At 38.5% G+C, this 23,694-nt stretch overlaps 1 pseudogene; it reads right to left on the reverse strand.

The window, feature by feature from the left end:
* Positions 1-2,724: 2,724 nt before the first annotated feature.
* The window catches only part of LOC147890145 (uncharacterized), a 36,054-nt pseudogene continuing 15,084 nt past the window's right edge, over positions 2,725-23,694 (reverse strand).

The raw sequence follows: 23,694 nt of genomic DNA on the forward strand, positions 1-23,694 counted from the left end.
ACATTTGGTGGATGCAAACATCCACCACAATGATCTTTTGAGTCATACTTTCATAAATCTTCCAAAGTTAAGTTAGCCTTTCTTTAGCTCAATCGCCTTGCTTTTCATCTTTGGCATGAAAACCATCCAATCACATTCCACGATGTGAATCCATTAAAATTACTTGCCTGGAAAACATATTTCTTTTTAATGTTACCAACAATAGCCACTGGTTTGGAGAATAAAGGCTTGCGGGCACATATCAAATTATCATTGGTCGATTGAGTTTCTTTTTTTTTCTTGAAGGTTATTCAAGTACCAATTAACAACCAACTTTGGGAAAAGTTGAGAAGCATGCACAATGGTTGAAACCATAGGAATGAATATGTAGTTATTTACAAGTGTTTTTAGGCCCATTGGTAGGTATTGCACAAAAAATTATAACCTAATCCTTTCATCATTGGTGTGTATTTGTATGATAAATTTAGCCTTCAAGATCTATCCAACATCATGCATAAATCCACCTTGACAATGCTTGAGGTAGAAGGAATCCCATTGAATACACACATACACATGTGTATACACACACATGTGCACATGGGTATAGAACACACACATCTGTAGGGGGGTGTAGAATGATGTACATACAAACATGCTACAAGCACACACTCACACATACACACCTTGAAAGCATATGTGCAGGCGTGTGCACATGCCCACACATGCACATGCACATGCATAAATGCGCAAGCATTGCACACACATACATTGTCACACTTTGCACATAGACATACTATTAACTAGAAATGAAATCAGGACAAGACGCTAGAGGATAGGCATGGCGACGCTCATGGGCCATGGAGGAAAAGGGAACGTGAGGGGAGAAGCATTAACATGGGTGGGGAAAAGGGACTAAGAGGGGAGGGAATGAAGAGGGAGACTATGGCACAAGGGGAGAGGAATGTAGAGATGGAGACATCAAGGGAAGAGGGTCATGCTTTATTTGAAAGGAAGGATGGGGGGAAATATCAAAGTACTAGCTAGGTGGCTTTACAAGAATGAGCGTGTCCCATCAAGGAATAGCCCCCTCCTTTTATAGCCAAAAGAGGGGGTCTCTCCCAATAAATTCATCCTCCCACATGCATGGTGTGTGTGGAAGAGTCTCTCATGTGGGCTAGGCGGTTACGCACTCTCAATTCTGTGCGACAACCATTGGCCTCATTTTTTCACATATATCAACCCCCATATCCCAAGTCTAAGATACTCCCTTGGTCTCTTCCCAATTTTATAATACATTCAAACATCTAGGAGGACAAGTGGAGGGTTGGCACAAGGAATCTTGCCACCTCATCCTACTTTCCCCATTATTTAACTTGCACTCTTAGACTTTCTACACCTCCCCCATATAGGCCTATCCTACATGGAGGGAATAATCCAATATAATATCCATCTCCACCTATTTTATATTACTTCTCCCATGGTCCTTGGGTCATACCTGACTAAATGCAGGCGTGGGACCGCCTAGGTGGAGGGGTGGCACATGGAGGACTCATGCCACCCTATCATTTTATATTATTACTACCATGGATTATGTACAACACACCTTATGGGTCCTCTTACGTGGAAGGGTGGCACATGGTCATGCCCTGCCACCTCAACCCTGGGCCCTATGCACACCATATTTTATTATACTATTGCCACACATACAAGCACACACACATATTTATGCCTTTTTACTTTGGTCAAATTTATCCATAACAATACACATGTGCAAGCATGCACATATCACACATAGGTGAATATGCACACATGTACACATCGTCACACACACACATAAACCTATACACATGCATTCAATATTGCACACACACACACACACCTCACATAGACGTACTCATGCAAATGTGTCAAATATGTACGTATAGACATGCATATACACCTGTATGTGCAAGCATGCATATACACATGGACATGCATACACAACACGCATATGTAGAGGGTGTTGCATTGATACACATGCACACTAAGCGTCTTAGCATGTTCACACACGCTCTCGCACATGCGCACGCGCACGCACGCATGCACGCGTGAGTGCACATACATGACACACATGTACACATAGGCATGAGGCACACACACATACACACATGTACACACAAGCATATACATACAAATGCACATGCATACATAATACAGGTATGCATGAGGTGCACACACACACATATGTTGAGAGTTCATGCTCAACATCATGTGATCATGTGTGCATAGCACCATCACGTGTACATATGTGCATAGCACTAACCTTATAGAGTGCTATAAAGGAAAGGGTTAGATCCCCTAACCCTAACCCTAAAAGGGTTTGTATATATTCTATTTTTTCAACTAAATCTATTGTACAGTTAGTCATTTGTGGTGTGCTCTCTAGTTGTGCCCTCTCTCCTCATCTCCACTCTTCTCCTCTCCCCTCTTCATATTTTGTCATGGTATCAGAGCTCCCTTGCCTTCCACTGAGGCATTGCAATTCTCTTGAGTGATTGTGAGATCTTTCCCTTCACTTCCGTTGAAAGAAATTTTCGTCCATTTGAGAGAAAATTCCGTCCATTTTCTTTAAGAGATTTCCGTTCATTCTTCGGTGAGAGTGAGTGGTTCTTCATAGTGTGAGAGATTTCTGAGAGTGATTTCCATCTTTGAGAGCTTCAAGAGAGAACTCTCTGTGAGAGAGAATAGAGAGATTAGCCTCCCTCTTCAATGACATACTCCAAGCCTCCCATAGCAACGAGGACCTCCAACAACATCGGCTCTATAACCTCGGCCAAAAGTGGCCAACAGCAATAGCTTTTCAACGAAGCTCCTGCGACTCCTAGCCTTCTGTCTCCAATGACGGATGGCCGACTCTACAGCCAACGCTTCCCACAACGAAGCGCTATAGCCTTGCCCTCGAAACCACGCTTCAACGCCCTCTAGCAAGTACCCTTGCCACCATGCTCCAGCGACTCCACGCTCAGCAAGCACGACTCCATCGACAGCTCCAACAACGAGCACTATAAGCGCATCCACAACCGCCTCTACAGGAGCCAAGCTTTTGCCAAAGCCTTTGCCAATAGCTCCCTACGTCTCCAATGACTGTGCTACTTCAACACCAGTAGAGCTCTCACCCGCCGTCTCTTTTGCGCTCCCAATAGAGGGCTCCCGTACTATTCCATCGAGCTTTACTTATCCTTCAATGAATATGATCGAAACTCCAAGAGCTAGTCGTTGGAGTTCACGGGACTCCAGTACCTGCATCACCCGACTGCTGTGGCACCGGCTCCTTCTCCATAGCTGCTCCAGCAAGCCTAAATGGCCAGCCTACCGATGGCTCCTACAACGACAACGGTCGACTGACTTCCAAAGGCTCAGTTTCAACGACGATCTTGCTCTACCTATAGCTTCCACGCCCGCTCTGATGATGCTCCTAGGAGCCATCGACGGCCACCCGAAACACAGCGAAGGAGCTCTGGATCATTGTGCGATGATGGCTGAGCGCTGGCTATGGAGGTGGAAGCCGTTTGCGGTGGCCTCAGCCGACTTCAAACAGTGCCTCCTATAGCTATCTCCAATGCGGGCGCGATTGCAAGAAGCTTCATGCAAAGGCCACCGACTGCTCACGAACGCCTGTGACTCCGTTGCAGATAGGAGCGAACCACGATTAGGTTCAACAAACCCCTGGTTAGGCGGTTTGGCCACAATTGTGACACATGGCCATCAATCTTATCACCCACCATCAATCTTATAACCCGGGTACAGTCATGAAAGGTTAGGGTTGGTTAGATTAACCCGGGTCAGGTTAACTCACAATTGGGTTTGGTCCACAGATTGCCACGTGGCAACCTTATCTACTCGTGTGCCACATCATCAACTATTCCATCTTGCCACATCAGCAGACTCCAGCATCTACCACATCATCACCTTATCCTTGTGCCACATCATCTTGCCATGTCAGCAATCGCGCTTATCTGCCACATCACCATCCAATTCAGTTGCCACATCATCAGTGCCATGTAGGCAAGCCACGTCATTCTGCCACATCATCCAACCACATCATCAGGCCATGTCATCACTGTCACATCACCTCTGCCACCTCAGTAGTGCCACCTCAGCAGTCCAGTCAGCATTGATCCCTGCTAGGCACACACACTGCTCCACAGGCACTTCATGTGACCAGTCCTGCCACCTCAGCATAGGGATTCACAAGCACACCTCTTGCTAGGCACAGTGCCACATCATCACTGCATGTGACTTACAGTGACACATCATCATTGAGCAGTGCCACCTCAGCAGTCCAGTCAGCATGTCCAATCAGCATTGACCCCTGCCAGTCACACATAGTGCTCCACAGGCACTTCATGTGACCAGTCCTACCACCTCAGCACAGGGCTTCATAGGCACATCTCTTGCTAGGCACAGTGCCACATCATCACTGCATGTGACTCACAGTGACACATCATCATTGAGCACCATTTGCACTCCTTTTGCCCCTCCACCTAGATCAAGTCATATCTCTTGATCCAGGAGGAATTTGAGGGCGCTCCAAAAAGAAAAGTCGCTCGTTTTTTTGTGCTCTACGCATTCGTCACATCACATGCACATTTTGGTGCAAGTTACACTCACATTTGAGCCTCGCCGACAAACCACTTCCTTCATGCACATTTGCCTCTACATCGACGCATCTGACCCAGCACTTAAAAAGAACAAAAGAAAAGGAATTATTTGCTGTTCTTTCATCGATCGACGATTGGTTTAGATCTGGATCAGAGTAGACTAGATCGCCATAGAGGGGACGCTTTGAATTTCCCCAACTTGCCAATCTAAGCCATGCCCAAAATTCCCGACTAGTACCTACTCGGAGTCCATACGCTCACGTACGGTTTCACATCATTACATTACCTGAAACCTTACGTTCATCACTTCAATGAGCAGACTTCAGAGTTCAGAGGCATTGAAGACTGATTCAGTGGGCAGATAGAACTTGATTTCACACACACATGCCACCATTGTAAAGCCTATTCGGCTATCTCACGGCATCATGCACATCATTTCAGCCTTGTAAAGCCTCTTGGCTATTCCCGGCATCATTGCCACAAGCCTTGTAATACATATCAGATTTTATATACTGCAGTTCTATCTTCATCGACGGTTCAGAGATTTCACTTGGCATATTCATTGTATTTGCAGTTGATTCATATAGAGATTTTCAGGACACTTTTTGAGTACATTTCTTGCACCATGTCGACTAGCAACCTCAATCTGGAGGCATCTGCTAAGTTAGACAACTCCAATTACGGTACATGGAAATACCGAATGGAGACCATTCTTGTGCTTTAGGACAAATGGGAGTATGTCGATGGGTCTACACCTAGACCATTGGCCGATCTAGCCACCAGTAGCTCTACTCCATCTGTTGTCACAGCACCAGCAATGGAATCTACATCTACACAAATAGTTTCCACACCAGTAGTAGATCCTGCCATTGCCCAAGCTCAAGCAGAATGGGATAAGAAAGACAAGTATGCCTATCACCTGATCAAGCAGAATGTGTAAGATGTCATGCTAGGACAGCTCAACACAGTCAAGACATCAAAAGAAGCATGGGATATGTTCGCAGCTCTCTACGAATCCAGGAACACATCGAGGATTCTCACCTTGAGAAACCAAATCAACCAGAGTTTTTGCAATAGCAGTGAAACTGGTCATGCTTATGTACTCCGCATTAAAGACTACAACAATCAACTTGCAGCAGCAGGAGAGACTATGAACCCTGCAGAAATGGTTCAAGTCATTCTGAATGGACTAGGAGAGGGATACAAGAATCTAGTCCAGAGTATTGCCATTCAACAGAAAATTCCAACACTGGAAGAACTTTAGTCAGTTCTACTTGGTGAAGAACTCAGGACTCAGGCCATTCAAGCACGTAAAGGTTATTCTAATGATCAGGCATTCATAGCTTCAGATAGAAGTAGAGGCAAAGGCAGAAGCAGAGGTAGATCATATCAGAAAAGTGGTCATCATCATCAGCAACAAAATCAAAGTCAGAATCAGCATCAGCATCAGCAACATCAGAATCAGCAAAGAGGAAATCATTCCAATCGAGGAAGATTTCAAGGACGAGGGAATGCATCCACCAATGTGTCAAACATTCAATGCAACTACTGTCACAAGTTTGGACACTATGAAAGAGATTGCCACAAGAAGCAGTACGACCAAGGCGGTCAATCCAGTAGTAATCGAGGGAATTTTCAAGGAAGAGGAAATCATCGTGGTGGACATTCTAGTCACAGTCATTTTGCAAATGAACATGGAAATATGTTTCTTGCAAGCGAGGAATTGCATCAGACTAATACAATGCACCTAGACACTGATTTCAATCCCAAAGAGGATTTCAGTTATCAAGTCGAGACTAAGTGGAACAGGATCCTTGGTACATTGACAGTGGTGCATCATCTCATATGACAAATCATCAAGAATGGTTCACAGAGATGAAACCATTAGAAGGTCTAAAAAATGTCATCTATACAGCAGACAATACACCGAATCCAGTTCAAGGGACAGGTGTTATCCCTATGAACAATTTCACTAGTACGAAAGGATTAGTCGAAGATGTGCTCTATGTTTCGAAGCTCAGCAAGAACCTTTTGTCAGTAGGTAAAATGTTGGAACACAATTACAAAGTCATCTTCGACGGTGATGAATGCACTATCAGAGACAAATCTAAAAGATGTCAGCTAGTAGCAAAAGGTGTCAAGGAAGGATGCTTATACAGAATGCTAGCTACGGTACCAGATAAGCATGCCATGTCAGTTCAAATGCAACAGATGCCACTATCTGCAAAATGGTACAAGAGATATGGTCATGTCAACTTCAAGTACTTGTTAGATCTCAGGAATCAAAATATGGCAATTGAGATTTCGAAGCTACAATTTCTTGGAAAAGTTTGTGAAGCATGCTGCTTCGGCAAACAAAAGCGAACCAACTTTGTCAGAAGTACCTCTCGTGCACGAGGTATTCTTGATTTGATACATACAGATGTATGGGGTTATGCCCAGACCTGCAGCATCAATGGTTCACTTTACTACTTGACCTTCATCGACGACTATAACAGATATTGTTGGGTCTACTTTCTGAAAGAGAAATCTGAAGTGTTTTCCAGATTTCAAGAATTCAAAGCCATGGTAGAAAACCAAATAGGAAGAAAGATCAAGTGCAATAGTAATGTCTTCCCCTTGAACTTTGTAGTGAGAGTATGATCTGCATTGGATTTCATGTATCCTAGATCAGCAAAATACTTGTCAATTCTATTGTACCGACTTTTGGGTGCTTGCTTTAAGCCGTAGAGACTTTTCTTGAGATGGCAAACCTTATTCTCCTTTCCTGGTTCAACATAACCGGCTGGTTGTTGCATGTAGACTTCCTCGTCTAGATAACCATTGAGAAATGCATTCTTGACATTGAGCTGATACACATTCCATTTACTGAGTGTCGCTAGTGATATCAAGAACTGTATGGAATCCATCTTTGCTATTGGAGCATAAGTCTCATCATAGTCTTGACCATATTGTTGTGCAAATCCTTTTGCAACTAATCTGGCTTTATATCTCTGAATACTGCCATCTGGATTGTACTTCACTTTGTATACCCATTTGTTTGCTATGGCCTTCTTTCCTGGTGGAAGGTCGCATAATTCCCAAGTGTTATTCTTATACAAAGCATCCATTTCTTCATTCATAGCAGTTTGCCATTCTGGCTTGTCTATTGTGTCTTCGAAGTACATTGGCTCTTTTGTAGCCATGATGGTAGTCATAAGAGCATAGTTAGTGGTTTCCACCTGAATTGCTTTGCCTTTCTGAGCATATGTCAATCTGGCTGGTGATCTGCTTTCCCTAGTAGACCGTCTGAGCTACTGTGGCTTTGCTTGGGGTGTTGCTGGAAATTCTTGCTCTTCTTCATCAACCTATTCTATAGATGACTGTGAAGTCGATGCTTCTATCTCCTATGTAGGTGAGGTTTTCCATTCTGATTCCTCATCAAAGATTACATCTCTGGAGATAATGACTTTGTGGTTGATGGGATCATACAATTTTTTTGCTTTGCTTTCTTCACTGTAGCCAACCATGATGCATTTGCATGACTTTGCATCCAATTTTCTACGATGATCATCATGTATGTGGGCATATGTTGTGCAACCAAATATGCGGAGATGCCCAATGCGTGGCTTGTGTCCAGTGAATGCTTCATAAGGAGTCATACCTTGAATTGGTTCGGTAGGAAGCCGATTAAGCAAGTAGTTAGCTGTAGCTATTGCTTCTGCCCAATACTGATTCGGAAGATTCTTTTCACTAAGCATTGCTCTAGCACTGTCTGCTAAAGTCCCATTCTTCCTTTCAGCTCTTGCATTCTACTAAGGAGTATCTGCACATGCACTAGCATAGTTTATGGCAAATCCAAAACAGTCTCACTGGAATGCAGCCAAAAAAGTCTTGAGATACATCAGAGGTACAAGACAGTTTGGGATAGAATATAGAGGAAGTCATCCACGGTTGCATGGATACTGTGATAGTGACTATGCTAGAGATCATGAGACCAGGAGATTGACACAGGGATATGCATTTTTCCTTGGTCAAGGTGCTATATCATGGTTGTCAAATAAACAACCAACTGTTTCTTTGTCTTCGACTGAAGCAGAATATAGAGCACTCACTACAGGTGCATGTGAGGCTATATGGCTCAGAAGACTATTGTCAAAAACAGATTACTTTGATGAGTCAAAGCCAACAACAATATACTATGATAATCAATCAGCTCAAGCATTGGCCAAAAATCTAGTATATCACTCCAGGACAAAGCACATTGATGTCAGAGAGCACTTCATCAGAGAAAGAGTGTTACTTGGTGACATCACACTGTAGCATTGTGATAGCAAAGAAAATGTTGCAGACATCTTTACCAAACCACTCGATAAAGAGCTATTCATAAAGATAGGTTGAGAGAGGTTTTTCAATGTCACCCCCTATTAAGTAAAAAGTTGTAAGAAGGATCATAAGGGAATTTTCATAGAGAAGTCTACTCTGCATGTGGGTTTCTTTAAAAGCCATCCCATTATGTTCTCACCATTCCCAAAGATTCACATAAATATTCGTATATAAAATAAGCATTCCTATAATACTTTTCATATTTCTAAGTGAAACTATGTTTTATTCTGATCCATTTTTGTCATATTTTTGCATAGTTGGAAGCTTTTTTTTTCCTTCGCTCAGACGCTCGGAAGATTTCGCTCGAAAAATGCTCGTCCCTTCATATGCCTGCCCTCAAGCAATGGTCTTCCATCCTCAACACGAGTCTCTTATCATGCCTCCTCACCAAATTGACACAATCTAGATCGCCACTCGAAGTTCTCGTTGCATTGACATTGTATGTCGTATCCACCACCACACCCACATCAACTTTCTCCTAGCAATTCAAAATCAATAGCCTCGTATGGGTAAGCCAATAAGATGACCCTTGTGCCGATGCAATGAGTATTATCCTTTGACACTAGCTTAACTCTCTTGTCTCTCCAACTATCATGTACACCCATGCAATCATATATCTTCAAGCACCTCATCACTCTATATGATTTCGCCAACAACACTGGAAATGTGAACTTTGTCATTTTCAAGTTCAAAAGCATTATTTTTGCTTCCATCATGGATGAGAAATACCCTCGTCACATTCTCAGTGTTCCACTTTACAATACTACCAACATCATCACAAAATTTGCATGCATCATCTGTCGGGAATGGCAAAAGTGCACTAACATTGAGATATTTCTCCACCAACACAGATAAACATCCTGCAATACCAAGCATTTTTCCATGGCATGTGTCAGATGGGTTCATTGCATGTACCATCCTCACAACCACAACTTCGTGTGGTTAATCATTAAATCAACCAATTCTCGAGAGCAAATTTGTACACCCATGATGCCTAAGAAGTAGGAAAGTTGCTAGTTGGTGAATCAACTTGGCATGGCCATAAAACACACACACACTCTCTCTCTCTCTCTCTCTCTCTCTCAATCTTTATTTGGGAAAGATGTTTACAAAACCAAACCTTGACGGGAGTGTTGGAATTGGCCTCATGAACATAAGTTTTTACCCATAGGGTTTGGTCTCATGAACATAAGTTTTAACTCTCAAATCAAATATTGGAGGGGGAACTTTTCTCAAAACACAATTGAGGTCAGCCAATGAAGATTTGTCCTTGATGTCAATATTGTGTGAGGGGTATCCAAACCTATTTTGGAGAAATGATATCTTGAATAAAAGTTTTGATCTTTAGGCCAAATCTTTGAGGAGGCATTTCCTCAAAAGACAGGTTTGGTTATCCAATAATGATTTGGATACAATGTCAAAACTTGGTGAGGGGTGACCACTCCTTCATTTAGGTGTTCTGATGAACACAAGTTTTCACCTTGAGGCCACCTTTTCCTTGAAAGATAGGTTTTGTCACCTCATAAAGATGGTGCCTAAATACTATACCCGTGGTATGGCCTCATAAATAAAATATTTGATCTCGTAACCAAATCTTTGCGGAGGACCTTCTCCTTAAAAGACAAGTTTAGTCACCCCATACAAGATCTGGCCTCAAGGTCAAACTTTTGTAAGGGGTGTCAATACCCATCTTGAAGGAATGACCAAACACATCATGGAGGGATTGAATAAGACATGGCAATGGCCAAATTAGTAGGGGAGGACCTTCCTTCAAAAAATATGATTTGTCACCTCATATAGAGGGTCTCCCAGTTGTACTTATGGGATGGGGTCATGAACAAAATTGTTTGCCTTGAGTCCAAATCTTTGAGGGGGACCCTTTTCTCAAAAGATAGGTCTTATCATGTCATAAAAATGGTGTCAAGATTGTACTTATGGGATAGCCTCATAAATAAAAGATTTGAACTTGAGGCCAAAGATTTTAGCTAAACCTTTTCCTTAGAAAAGAGGTTTGGTCACCTCATAAAGATTTGGCCTCAAGGTAAAACATTTGTGAGGGGTGTTGGCCAAAACTTTGGGGGGAGATAGTTTGGCCGCAATGTCGAAAGTTGGTGAGGGGCAAACAAACATACCATGGAGGGATGACCTTATGACTAAGACATGTAGAATTTTTGAACTTGAGGGAAAATCATTAGGGGGGACCTTTCCTTCGAAATATTTGTTTTGTCACCTTATAAAGATGTCTCAGCTGTACCTATGGGATGGGTTCATGAATAAAAGATTTGACCTTGAGGCCAAATCTTTGAGGAGGACCTTTTCCTTAGAAGACAATTTTGATCACCTCATAAAGATTTGACCTTTAGGTCAAATTTATTATTCATCATCCCATCCCACAAGTATAGACTAGAGAGAAGTCTACTTGCACAAATCACGGAAAACTTCTAAGGGGGACCCTTTCCTCAAAAGACATTTTGGTCAACACACAAATATGGTGCCAAGACAATGCTAGTGGGATGGCTTCGTGAACAAAACTTTAGACCTTGAGGCCAAATCTTTGAGGGACACCTTTACCTAACAAAACATTTTGGTCACCTCATAAAGGTCTCGCCTCAAGGTCAAAACTTTATGAGGGATGTCCAAAAACTAAAAGATTTCAACATACACAAAAACCAAAAAACAAATACTAGAGAAATGTAAAGAAAAAAACTTCATAACAAAAAAATGGGGGGTGAAGAGAAACTATAAGAACTTACAGTTTGAATTATTACATATTTAAAGAAAAAGGAATCATGTATAATTAAACTTCATATATATATATATATAATGTGTGTGTGTGTGTCTTTAGAAAAGTGTACAAACTTAAAAATATTTAAAAACTATAAAATTAAATGCATAAAAATTATATACATATTTAACTATATCTATTGTAAGGTTCCATACATATATATACATACATACATACATACATACATACACACACACACACACACACACACACCCACACACACACACACACATATATATATGTATATGTATATATATATATATATATATATACATACATATATATGTATATATATATATATATATATATACATACATATATATATATGTAGATATATATATACATATATATATATATATATATATATATATACACATATACATATATATAGATATATATGTATATGTATATGTATATGTATATATATCTATGTATATGTATATGTATATGTATAAATATATATGTATATGTATATGTATTATTAGCCCAAAAAGAAATCAAGACAAGAGGCTAGAGGATAGGTATGGCGACGCTTGAGGGCCATAGAGGAATAGGGAACATGAGGGGAGGAGCGTTAACATGGGTGGGGAAAAGGGATTAAGAGGGGAGGGAAAGAAGAGGGAGACTATGGCAAAAAGGGAGAGGGAGAGGGGAAAGAGGAGTATGTACATGGGTGGAGGAGGAATGTAGAGATGGAGACATCAAGGGAAGAGGGTCATGCTTTATTTGAAAGGAAGGATGAGGGGGAAATATCAAAGTACTAGCTAGGTGGCTTTACAAGAATGAGCGTGTCCCATCAAGGAATAGCCCCCTCCTTTTATAGCCAAGAGAGAGGGTCTCTCCCAATAAATGCATCCTCCCACATGCATGGTGTGTGTGGAAGAGTCTCCCATGTGGGCTAGGCGGTTACGCACTCTCAATTGTGTGCGATAACGCTTGGCCACATTTTTCCACATATATCAACTCCCATATCCCAAGTCTATGATACTCCCTTGGTCTCTTCCCAATTTTATAATACGTTCAAACATCTAGGAGGACAAGTAGAGGGTTGGCACAAGGAATCTTGCCACCTCATCCTACTTTCCCCATTATTTAACTTGCACTCTTGGACCTTCTATACCTCCACCACATGGGCCTATCCTATATGGAGGGAATAACCCAATATAATATCCATCTCCACCTATTTTATATTACTTCTCCCATGGACGTTGGGCCATATCTCACTAAATGCAGGCATGGGACCACCTAGGTGGAGGGGTGGCACATGGAGGAGCCATGCCACCTTAACATTTTATGATATTACTACCATGGATTATGTACAACACACCTTATGGGTCCTCTTACGTGGAAGGGTGGCACATGGTCATGCCCTGCCACCTCAACCTTGTGTCCTATGCACTCCATATTTTATTATACTATTGCCACACATACAAGCACACACTCATATTTATGCCTTTTTACTTTGGTCAAATTTATCCATAATAGTATATATATATTTATATTTATATTTATATTGGAACGCTCCATTATTTGTATATGAATTTTTGAAAATGTATATCACATGCAGTGTTTAGAAAATCTTGGTTTGCTATTGTGGGTGGTTTGACAAAGTTGTAATGAGCGACAATTTTCAGTTTTTGGTTTTTTTGTGCCATGGGTATTTTGTGGTCCAAATTGAAGCTTGATAGAGGCATATTTTTGAAAAAGTTTATTTGAGATAAGTTTTTTGTCTTTTGTGTAGAAAAACTTTATCCCAATGAAAATTTAGTGGATCAGTCATTTTCATACTCGTATGGAAGTCCGAAGATGCTAACATAGAGATTTTGAGGTTAAAATGTGCGTGGAATATCGTGTCAAGTCTTTGTAGGTGCTACATGGAGGTCAAGATGGAGGAATTGGCTTTGTGTAGTCAAATTCTACCTTAAAGAGGAGGGTGAGACCTTCGACATGAGCTATTAAGCTCATCCATCGGATCACCGAGGCATAAATGGCAGCCTCCAGAAAAGGGGTGTTTTTCGAGGACTAAAAAAAAAAACAAGCCCAACTAGATAGCGGTCGCACTCTCTATTCTAAGTGATACATCTAAAGATGGCATGCATTCAAACAAGAAAAGTGCAAAACTTCCCAAAGAGAAATTGCATGTCTCAAACCATAATCAAGTAGCCAAATTAAGGTTCTTAGCCAAAAAAATGATTTTAGGGTTTTAAAAAGCATGTACTTGTTTACAAAGTACGCCTCCCTCCAAATCACCAACTTCTTGCCCAGAATCGACGCTTGGAGAAGTTGCTTCCCCAAATCGCCTTCTATTTGCCCAGATTCGATGCATGGAGCCAATAGTCAACACCCAAATCGAAGCCTGGAGTGCAAAATCACCCTATGTCCTAGTAAATCAACCTGTTTGCTGGCAGATTTGGGATATGGAGTTCAAAATGGCCCTGTGGAGTGCAAGTTTGCCATGTGCAAATCAAAATCGACTTGTGGATGCAAGATCATCCAGTGGAGTCCATAATCTTTCCCTGCTTGCAGATTCTCTTCCTGGTAGGTCGATTCTCTCCCTGCTCTTGCTTTTATGCTTCCAGACTTGTCTCTCTCCTGGGCTTGGGTGGGTTCTCCTCACAAAAATGAATCTTCTTGTGGCTTCTCTTCAAGCATCACTACATGGCTAGATTCAACTTCTCTTCACAGCTACGTTTCCAACCATGTATTCAAATTTCAAAAGGGATAGTTCTGTCTTTTAATAATTTTATTCCTTTTGAAATTCAAATACAAGCCAATGAGCCAAGTGAGCCAATGTAGCTAGACTTTATTACTCCCATGAAAAAAATTGTATTTTCAAAATTTTAAAATTTAAATTGCTAGATTTTAGATGTTTCATTTTTTGTACTTCCAATAAATTTTTAAGATTATCAAATGAATGATTATAAATCTATATTTTAATTTATATTTTTATAAATTTAGATGTTCTCAAAATTATTTGAAATTATCAAATGAATTCATAATTTTATATGTTTAATTGAAATCACCCAAAGATCATTGGTGTTTTTATATTTTTATTATTATATACTTATAAAAAATCCTAGGATTTTAATCTTAGTTATATATATATATATACATATACATATACATATAATATATATATATCATATGTATATGTATATGTATATATATGTCTGTGTGTGTGTGTGTGTGTGTATATATATATATATAAGATCATTGGTATTTTTATATTTCTGTTATTATACAATTATTTTAAACCTTACGTTTTAAATTTTAGTTTATATAAATTTAGATTTTCTAAAAATTAATTTAAATTATCAAATGAATTCATAATTTTATTTCTTAATTGAAATCACCAAAAGATCATTGGTATTTTTATATTTTAATCATTATATATTTATCTAAAATTCTATGTTTTCAATTATAGTTATATATATATATATATATATATATATAAGATCATTACTATTTTAAATCTTATGTTTTAAATTTTAATTTATATGTAAGATTATTTGAAAATTTAATTCCTCAATTATTATATAATTATCTAAAATTATTTGTTTTATATTTGTGTGTGTGTACATATATATATATATATATATATGTATATATATATATATATATATATATATATATATATATGTATATATAAAACTCAAACCATCAAAAGTTCATAAACAATCTATACTTTTATTTTTCCATATATTAGATATTCAATGTTTTTATATTGTTGTCTAATTTTATTTTTGAACTTTTTTTAAAGAACTATTTTTTATATTACGTTGTAGTTTCTATCAAGAAATATTAAAAAATTTACCTCTTTTATATTATAATAAAAGTTTAAGTTTGTTACAATTTTTATTTTTAAGCTTAGAATCAAGAAAATTGTAAAACATTTGTATTAACATAAATATAATTTCTTAATTGTAAATATAATTTTCTTATTTTTTGTAAATGGTTGACATTTTGTGGTTTTTATCATACTTGTTATTTTTTATTACAGTTTTTGTTTTTTAGCTCTCTCTAGTCAATAAAATTGATAATTTTTTGCATCAACGTAAATTTAATTTTCTTAATTTATATTTTTAATAATGTTTGACATTATGTGGTTTTTATTATATTTTTCATTTTTTATGATTATGAAAAATATTTTTACTTTTCATCTAAAGAAGATTTTGATACTCTAAGATCAATGCATATTTTACTTTATTATTAAACTCTAATGATTCAAGTCTCAACAATTGTGTTATGTTTTTAATAGAAATGAAAAATGTTTGTGTGTCTTTCTTAATCCACTTATATATAATATGTATGTGTGTGTGTACACACACACACACACACACGCACACACACACACACAGTCACACACACACACACACACACATGCGCACACACACACACACACACACACACACACACACACAAAATTCATTTTTTCTATTTTCAAATTTAGATATTTTCAAGATGTTCTATGTCTTAATGTTAATGTTTTCCTATTTTATATTTATCAAAGTATCAAATTTTAGATGCTCTATATTTTTTATCTCGGTCAGCTCTCCTATTTCTTAGGCATGGAAGTTGTACAACATTCTGGTGGTATTTTTGTTTCTCAACAGAAATATGCTCTTCAACTCCTTGATCAAATAATTCCTCATGAGCCTAAGCTGGCTGCCACTCCCTTAGATCCCACAGTAAAGCTCTCAAAAGACTTGGAGTCTCCTCCCTTTGATGAACATCTCTATCTCCAGGTTGTTGGCAAACTCCTCTGGCTCCTTCACACTCGTCCTGATCTTGCTTACTCCGTTCCTATTCTCAGTTAGTATTTTAATGAACCCAAGCTCACTCATTGGCATGCATGTATTCCATGTAAAATTTTAAGACCAATGTATTGTTAAAAAAATTATGGGAAAAAATAAAAGTTCCTCAATATTTGTATATTTTTCTTTATAGAAATCATTATTCTTTTTATGCTTTGACCCTCACAAAGATTTGTCCTTGAGGCCAAATGTTTGTGATCCATACAAACCTATCTTTTGAGGCGAAGTTATTTCTCATAGATTTTGCCTCAAGATCATAAATTTCCTTCATGAGGCCATCCCTCAAGGACAACCTACAACCTTCTCGCAAAGTTTTGACCTTAAGGCCAAATCTTTGTGACCTGATCAAACCTATGAATTGAGGAGAAGGTCCCCCTCAAAGATTTGGCCTCAAGGTCAAAACCTTTGTTCGTGAGGCCCACAAGGACAGTTTGGACACCATCTCACAAAGTTTTGACCTTGAGACAAAATATTTGTGACTTGACTAAGCCTATTAGTTGAGGAGAATTCCCCCTTAAATATTTGGCCTCAAGGTCAGAACTATTGATCTTGAGGCCATTCCACAAGGACAATCTGGACACCATCTCAAAAAGTTGTGACCTCCTTTTGTTCATGAGGCTGTCCCACATGGACAACCTCGATGCCATCTCATAACGTTTTGACCTTGAGGCAAAATCTTTGGGAGCTGACCAAACCTATAAGTTGAGGAGAAGGTCTCCCTCAAAGATTTATCCTCGAGGCAAAAACTTTTGTTTATGAGGCCATCCCACAAGGACAGTCTATGCACTATATCACAAAGTTTTGACCTTAAGGCAAAATCTTTCAGAGCTAACTAAACCTATCGATTCAGGAGAATAAAATTGAAGAATGAGCACTAAAATACAGTATCATTGAGGATCCAAGAGGGAAGGGTGAAGATAATCAAGTGTACATTGTTGGTGATGTACACGATGTTAACGTGGGAGGCTACATTAACAATTGTAGGGATTGTATGGACAATGAGAATGTATGGTTTGTGTATTCACCAACCCTAGAGCATTTTTATTCTAGAAAATTTTTCAATGATGCTGCATATGGGAACATTGTTATACAAACAATGCATGATATCAATGAAGGGGAGGAGCTATTTGCAAATTACTATTTTTAAAGCGGAGAAATAGATTTCAAATTATGAATTGTAGTTGATTTTTGTACTTGTCATGTGTTTCAATGAGCGAAAAGCTTCCTTCAACTATTTCTTATTGTGAAGATGTGAGATTTGAATTGACTTTGAGCACGAATTTTAACAAGACACTCTATCCAATTCTTAAGTGATTTGGAATGAAGTAAAATCTTCACTTTACTTTAAACATGTTGCTAAACATCATAACACTTATCCACTGACACTTGATGCATGAAGTTTGACCAAGTAAGATTTGATTTAGCCATGTGGTATGTTTTTCCCTTACATACTAATGGAAGTCGACTTCATTTCTCGATAGAATCTACTATATATGCTCAATTTACAAGTGCATTTTGAAACTATGTTGATTGATTTACTACTTCACCTCATGTTTTGTATCTTTTATATGGGAAAATTTATATTTGGGTAATTTGGGAATTACCAAAATGGGACTTGGTAGATTCCCAAATTTCCTAATATAGTGTTCACATGCTTTCCTTAGCTAATGTGTCCATCAATGAACTTTCACATGGCAGTCACAAGGTGGCAGCAACAAAACATTTGTAGGATTGTTGAAAGGACCGCATGCTTTCAGTTTCTTGGGAGTGCCATGGGGACGGTGAGCAATAATCCACATGGGTGCATGGGAATCTTGGTAGCACCTTAGATAGATACCCATGGGGAGGACTCTTTGGAACTAGTTTGATCTCTTCTTCTTTGAATCTCTAATATTATATATCTTATCTAACATTAAGTTGAGCACTTTGCATGAGTTTCCAACACATGGCACTTGCCTGTACATCTTACCACATGGGGATGTCATGTGTCAACGTTTGGGGAAAGGATGCATGGTGGCAAAGGGAGCTTCTGGAGAGGATCACACATTAAGTGTCAGGTGTGTAAGAGTGGGGCATATGTGCTACAATTCTGGTTCCTTCTTGAATTTCCAATGTGGAATGGGGATGTTGAGGCATGGAAATATGCTTTTTTAGCACCTATGTATCATCAAGTCAGTTGCAAACTTCTTTGCAAGCGTTCCTGCATGTGGTGTCCATGGCTTCCATCGGGTTGCGGCATGAAGGTAACTATCAATACAATCAAGAATGTATCTACCCATCCATTGTATTTGGGTGATTCATGCTCACACTTCTCTATTGCGTAGATTTGGAGAGCGTCAAATTCTTTAAGGAGTGAAGGCATGGCATTGACACCATGCTCCATGATTTATGTTTTGGATTTCTTTAGCAAGAGACTAATTGCATGAACTATGGATGAAGCAAGTTGTGAATTTTTGTTCGCTAAAGATGATTCAGGATTCTAGCAAAAGTGGAATATGGAGGTGTTATAGACATAAGGCGTAGGTGTTAGGGGATAACCCAACACCAAGCATGGCATCTTAATGTAATATGATAATCCGAATATAGTAGAAGCTGAAGAGTCACAGTAGTAGTGGCATAGTGGTACTAAGGCTATTAGAATGACAGTTATGCCTTATGGTAGCTGTTAGAATCAGTTACACTTGTTATCTCTATATCATGATGGTTGTTGGACTGTGGTCAGCCAACTTGTTTTGCCTTGTATTGTCAATCTAAGCAAAGAAATTTCGGTTGTATTTGTTGGCTTGTAGCTTGAGCTTTGTCTCTCTGATGTTGTATCGACATTTTCTCCAAGTAATACAAGTTTTGAGCAATATTCTGTGTCCGACTTCTGTGTGACATCCTTCTCTCTGCATTGTTTCTTTCTACTTCATTCTTGTTTGTGGCTCCTCCTTCTTGTGAAAAAGCTTTGACAAGTTGACCCATAATAGTAGGCAGAGGCCTTTGTTGATGTAGTAGCCGCCATTAAAGCTCATGTTGATGAGGAAAGGGGTAGCCCATGGTTGCCTCTGATAATCCATGGAATTGTGTACAGTGCTACCTCAAACTACAATGTGCACATTCATTTCTTGCTTTGCCATATTTTTAATCAATTATCATGGAGATTTCACAAACACACACATGCATATTTGGTTTATTTCTAGAGTTTGTCTCACATAGGGTTTGTGTGGAATTATAGGAGAGAGTAAATGATATTTCTACACCTGATTTTTTAAGATTGGTTGCACTTTAAAATCCACATGCTAGCCTATGATTCTAATATGTCACTCAATGCTTGCAATAGTGGTTTTACAAAGTTTTTATCCATCTTCACATGCTACTTGAACAACACTATCAATAAGTTGAGGGTAGAACTAATATTGACGTGTGTTGTCTCCTATGGAAGCCCAATTGAAATGTCGAGTTACTGCCCCCCTTCTTTGCCATAGATTTGCCATGGTGCGTTGTACTAGTACGTAGTTAAGTTGAATCGAATGCCTAAGAGGTTGACACTAGAATGGGCTTGCAAGACATGGTATTGCCACTCTGAGAATGTGCATAAGACCAATTCATAAACTCTTATATTGCTAGATGAAAAATAAGGCGCTGACCACCCCATTAAGTGAGTTATATTGAGAGATGCTAAATGAGGGGAAGCATGTGCAGACCGCTATAGAATTGAAGCCGATCACAAAATGCATTCCTACTAAATACAAATCAACACTTTAAGATATGTGCCTCAGTTGTGAGTGTCGAAAACCAAGTTCAGAGTTGATTGCCTACGCATTTTGGGAATATTTTTAATCCAATCCCAGTTAATGCCCTTAATATTAAGGGATTGTAAAAATATTTAATGTGAGCATTGACCGTTACATGATCACTTGTGGGGTTTTGAAATGTGTAGCTTCTCATGTGGGCTCTACCAATGGTGTGGGTGTAATGCAAAATACCACATAACACACTATGTGTGCACTTTTGGTTTCTCATTTATCCTTAAAATCAAGAGACAGGACAGGCATAATAATGTTTTGGTAGCACAACCATATCCCATGCACCCTTGAAACAAATGAGCTAACCCAAATTATAGCCTTCCATTGGCCCGAAGAAATGCAATAAAGACATTGGCTCATCGGGACACATGTTGTAGAGAACAGTACACATAGGATAGACAAGGTGCATAAAAAATGCTGATTGTATTGATTGGTGGCTGAATCGCCAATAGATACATTGTTGCCTACGTGGAATAAATCGAATTCAGAATTCAATTAATTAGAGGAATACGGATGATTAATACATTCATGCTTTTTAAAAACGTCAAAATCCATTGCCATGTCACATATTTTCATGAATTAGACATGTCAAAAACATGTATTCGTATGAATAACCTTATTTGTACAAATAGGTATTCGTACGAATAGATTTTATTAATACGAATACAATATATTCGTACGAAAAGCACAATTAGTATGAATAACAAAATCTATAAATACTAAGAGCTCACACTCTTCCAACCATTCTAAGCTTGGTTTTCCAACCGAGCAAATGGAATCAAACAAGGAAACCAGGATTTGAAATTGCATTTGAAATTTTAATCAAACACATGACGTGCATTCCAAAAAGTGCACATGTGCCTAGGTTGGAAACTGGATCAAAAATCCTAAGTTCATGTAAAAAATGTCTCAACAAGTACAAACACAGTGAATGGAAGCTTCATAAATATCTCGAAAATTGGAAGATTCATAGCTACAAATGAGATATTCGATCATGCTTTTGGTGCATTGACGAGCTCTAGCACTTTGGATTTATTTACATGGTATAGCCCAAGATCCACTCCTTGCGTGGCATTTGACACACACATCATTCGATGTTTATCATACCCATCGTTATACAACCAAAAAACTACTCCACTGGGCCATCAAGGTGAGAAAACTTAACTTTAAATCTGAAGCTCCATTTTTAAAAACATCAACTATTCGAGATTGTTGTAAGAGCATCCCAGTAAGATGCAGCGGTTTCCCCCAAACCAGGATATTTATCAAGACAACAAAATCCAAGTTACAAATTACACAATTCTTTGGTCTCAATTTCAATTAGCATACTGAAATGATTATGAGTTGTTGGTAGTATATCATGTGTATCTAATGTCATGGTTAGTAACCCTGCCTTTAGAAATCAGTCCAATGTTCCTATCTCACATGCTACCATGCTACCTTCAACATTTGGAGAACATTTGTGACTCCACCACACTACCTTAAATAAGCATATGAGCCAGAGTCTAAGATAACATGTGTGGAAATGGGCCAGCCATGGGAAAGTTTTGTGTATATAATTTCAGTTCCAAGTTTCTAATGGGGAGGTTCAATATGTAGATTAAAATATTGGCATGTGTCTTAGGGTTGAACTAGTCAACCAAATGGATGCTCAAGGGAGAGGCTTTCATCAGCGGCACAACTAGTGTCTTGAGATAATGTGTTTTTCTAATGCCACTCCATAACTAGAGACATTAGCACTAGCAAAAGCAAAGCCAGTGTGAGAACCATGCTGAGAGCCTATGCTATGTAGATCACTACATTGAGGGAGACACCTTGAAGAAAAACCAACTCGATCAATTTTTTCATAGGCCTTATGTTGCTCATTTTCAACATTTGATAATGTTAAACATTTCACCTCTCCCTAGACTCAAGGATTACATTTTTCCTTGCTAACAAGTGTGTCAACTCGGTGATTGATGCGCTAGCCAATGTTACTGCAAGTTTTATTATTTGGATGTGGTGTTGGATCTAGATCTTAGCATAAGCTTCACTATGTTCATAGAGATTTGAAACTTGAAAACATTGTGGTTCAATCTACCAGTCATTATATGCTTACACATTTTGGCCTCTTCTTGGAAATGTGGATCCTTTCAAGCAAGAAATGGTTGAGTTGTTGATGAATCTATGTTGCCTTGAATAAGTTTAATTGAAATGTTTTATCACGAAGAAAACAAACTACATTTGAAAATAAGGTGTAACATGGCACATGGAAAAATGTCAAAACTAATACAAAAGTTTATGATTTTGGTATCAAAAGAATAGGATTGAAAGACCTAGAGATTCACTAGGTTCTTTGAGATAATCACATTCTTAGGAACAAAAAGTTAGAGTACATCTCAATTGCCAAGTCAAAATCATGTTTAGGGGGGAGAACAAGAAAAGGAAGATTAGACCCATGTAGGTGATTATAAAGGCATAATTTAAAGGGATTTTTTATGATCTAAGGGTTCTTGATTTATTAAGGCACTTCATGATGCTTGCCACTACATCAAGGCAAGGTACAAGGAAGGTACAAGAGCACCTCAATTTCTAATCTAACCTCTCAGATCAACATTACCAATTTACACTTATGATTGTCCTTATAAGTAATGGTTAATGAGATAGTTTTGTAGCTATAATCCTGAAAAAAGGCAATACTTTTGGCATGTAAATTAAAATCATCTTCGAATGAAGAGTTATCCCATATTCCAATCTAGCATCACATGAGCAATCTTTCTATAGAAATCTTGCCATTTTTGCCACTTTGGCATGAGGAAATTGCCACCATTCCTAGGTGGAAGATTGTTTAGGAAAGTGTTTTTGATACACAACACAATTCCTCTGTAGATGCGTTTAATAGATGCAAAAAATGACGGGCATGTCTATTGTCGCATGTATATTGCACGTTTATTAGCCCGCTAAATTTAAGCGTTTATGAATGTGGCTACACTAGTTTTTAAACGCGACTATAAACATGATTATACACGTGGAGAAGAGTCCATTTTTCAAACTTGAGACATATAGGCTTGACAGGCAATGGTCACACTACCTAATCTTATGAAAATATCAATGTTGTATATGATTTGGCCAAATGCTCATATACACAAATTAAGTGAGTTTATGAAAATGAGACAGCATATAAAATAGTATTTTGAGTTGAGGAGAATGAGACAATACATATAAAAAATTTGCCAATATAGAAGAATGTAGAATGATACAATGAGGGACTAGGGTTCAATCAATGAGATCCACCCTTGCTAAACTATCTACTTCAATATCCCCATTTGGAATGTCTAGTTCTA

Source organism: Dipteris shenzhenensis, chromosome 19, assembly GCF_047967505.1.
Source record: "Dipteris shenzhenensis isolate YYH24624 ecotype China chromosome 19, Dip_SZ_1.0, whole genome shotgun sequence".
NCBI classification, from domain to species: domain Eukaryota; kingdom Viridiplantae; phylum Streptophyta; class Polypodiopsida; order Gleicheniales; family Dipteridaceae; genus Dipteris; species Dipteris shenzhenensis.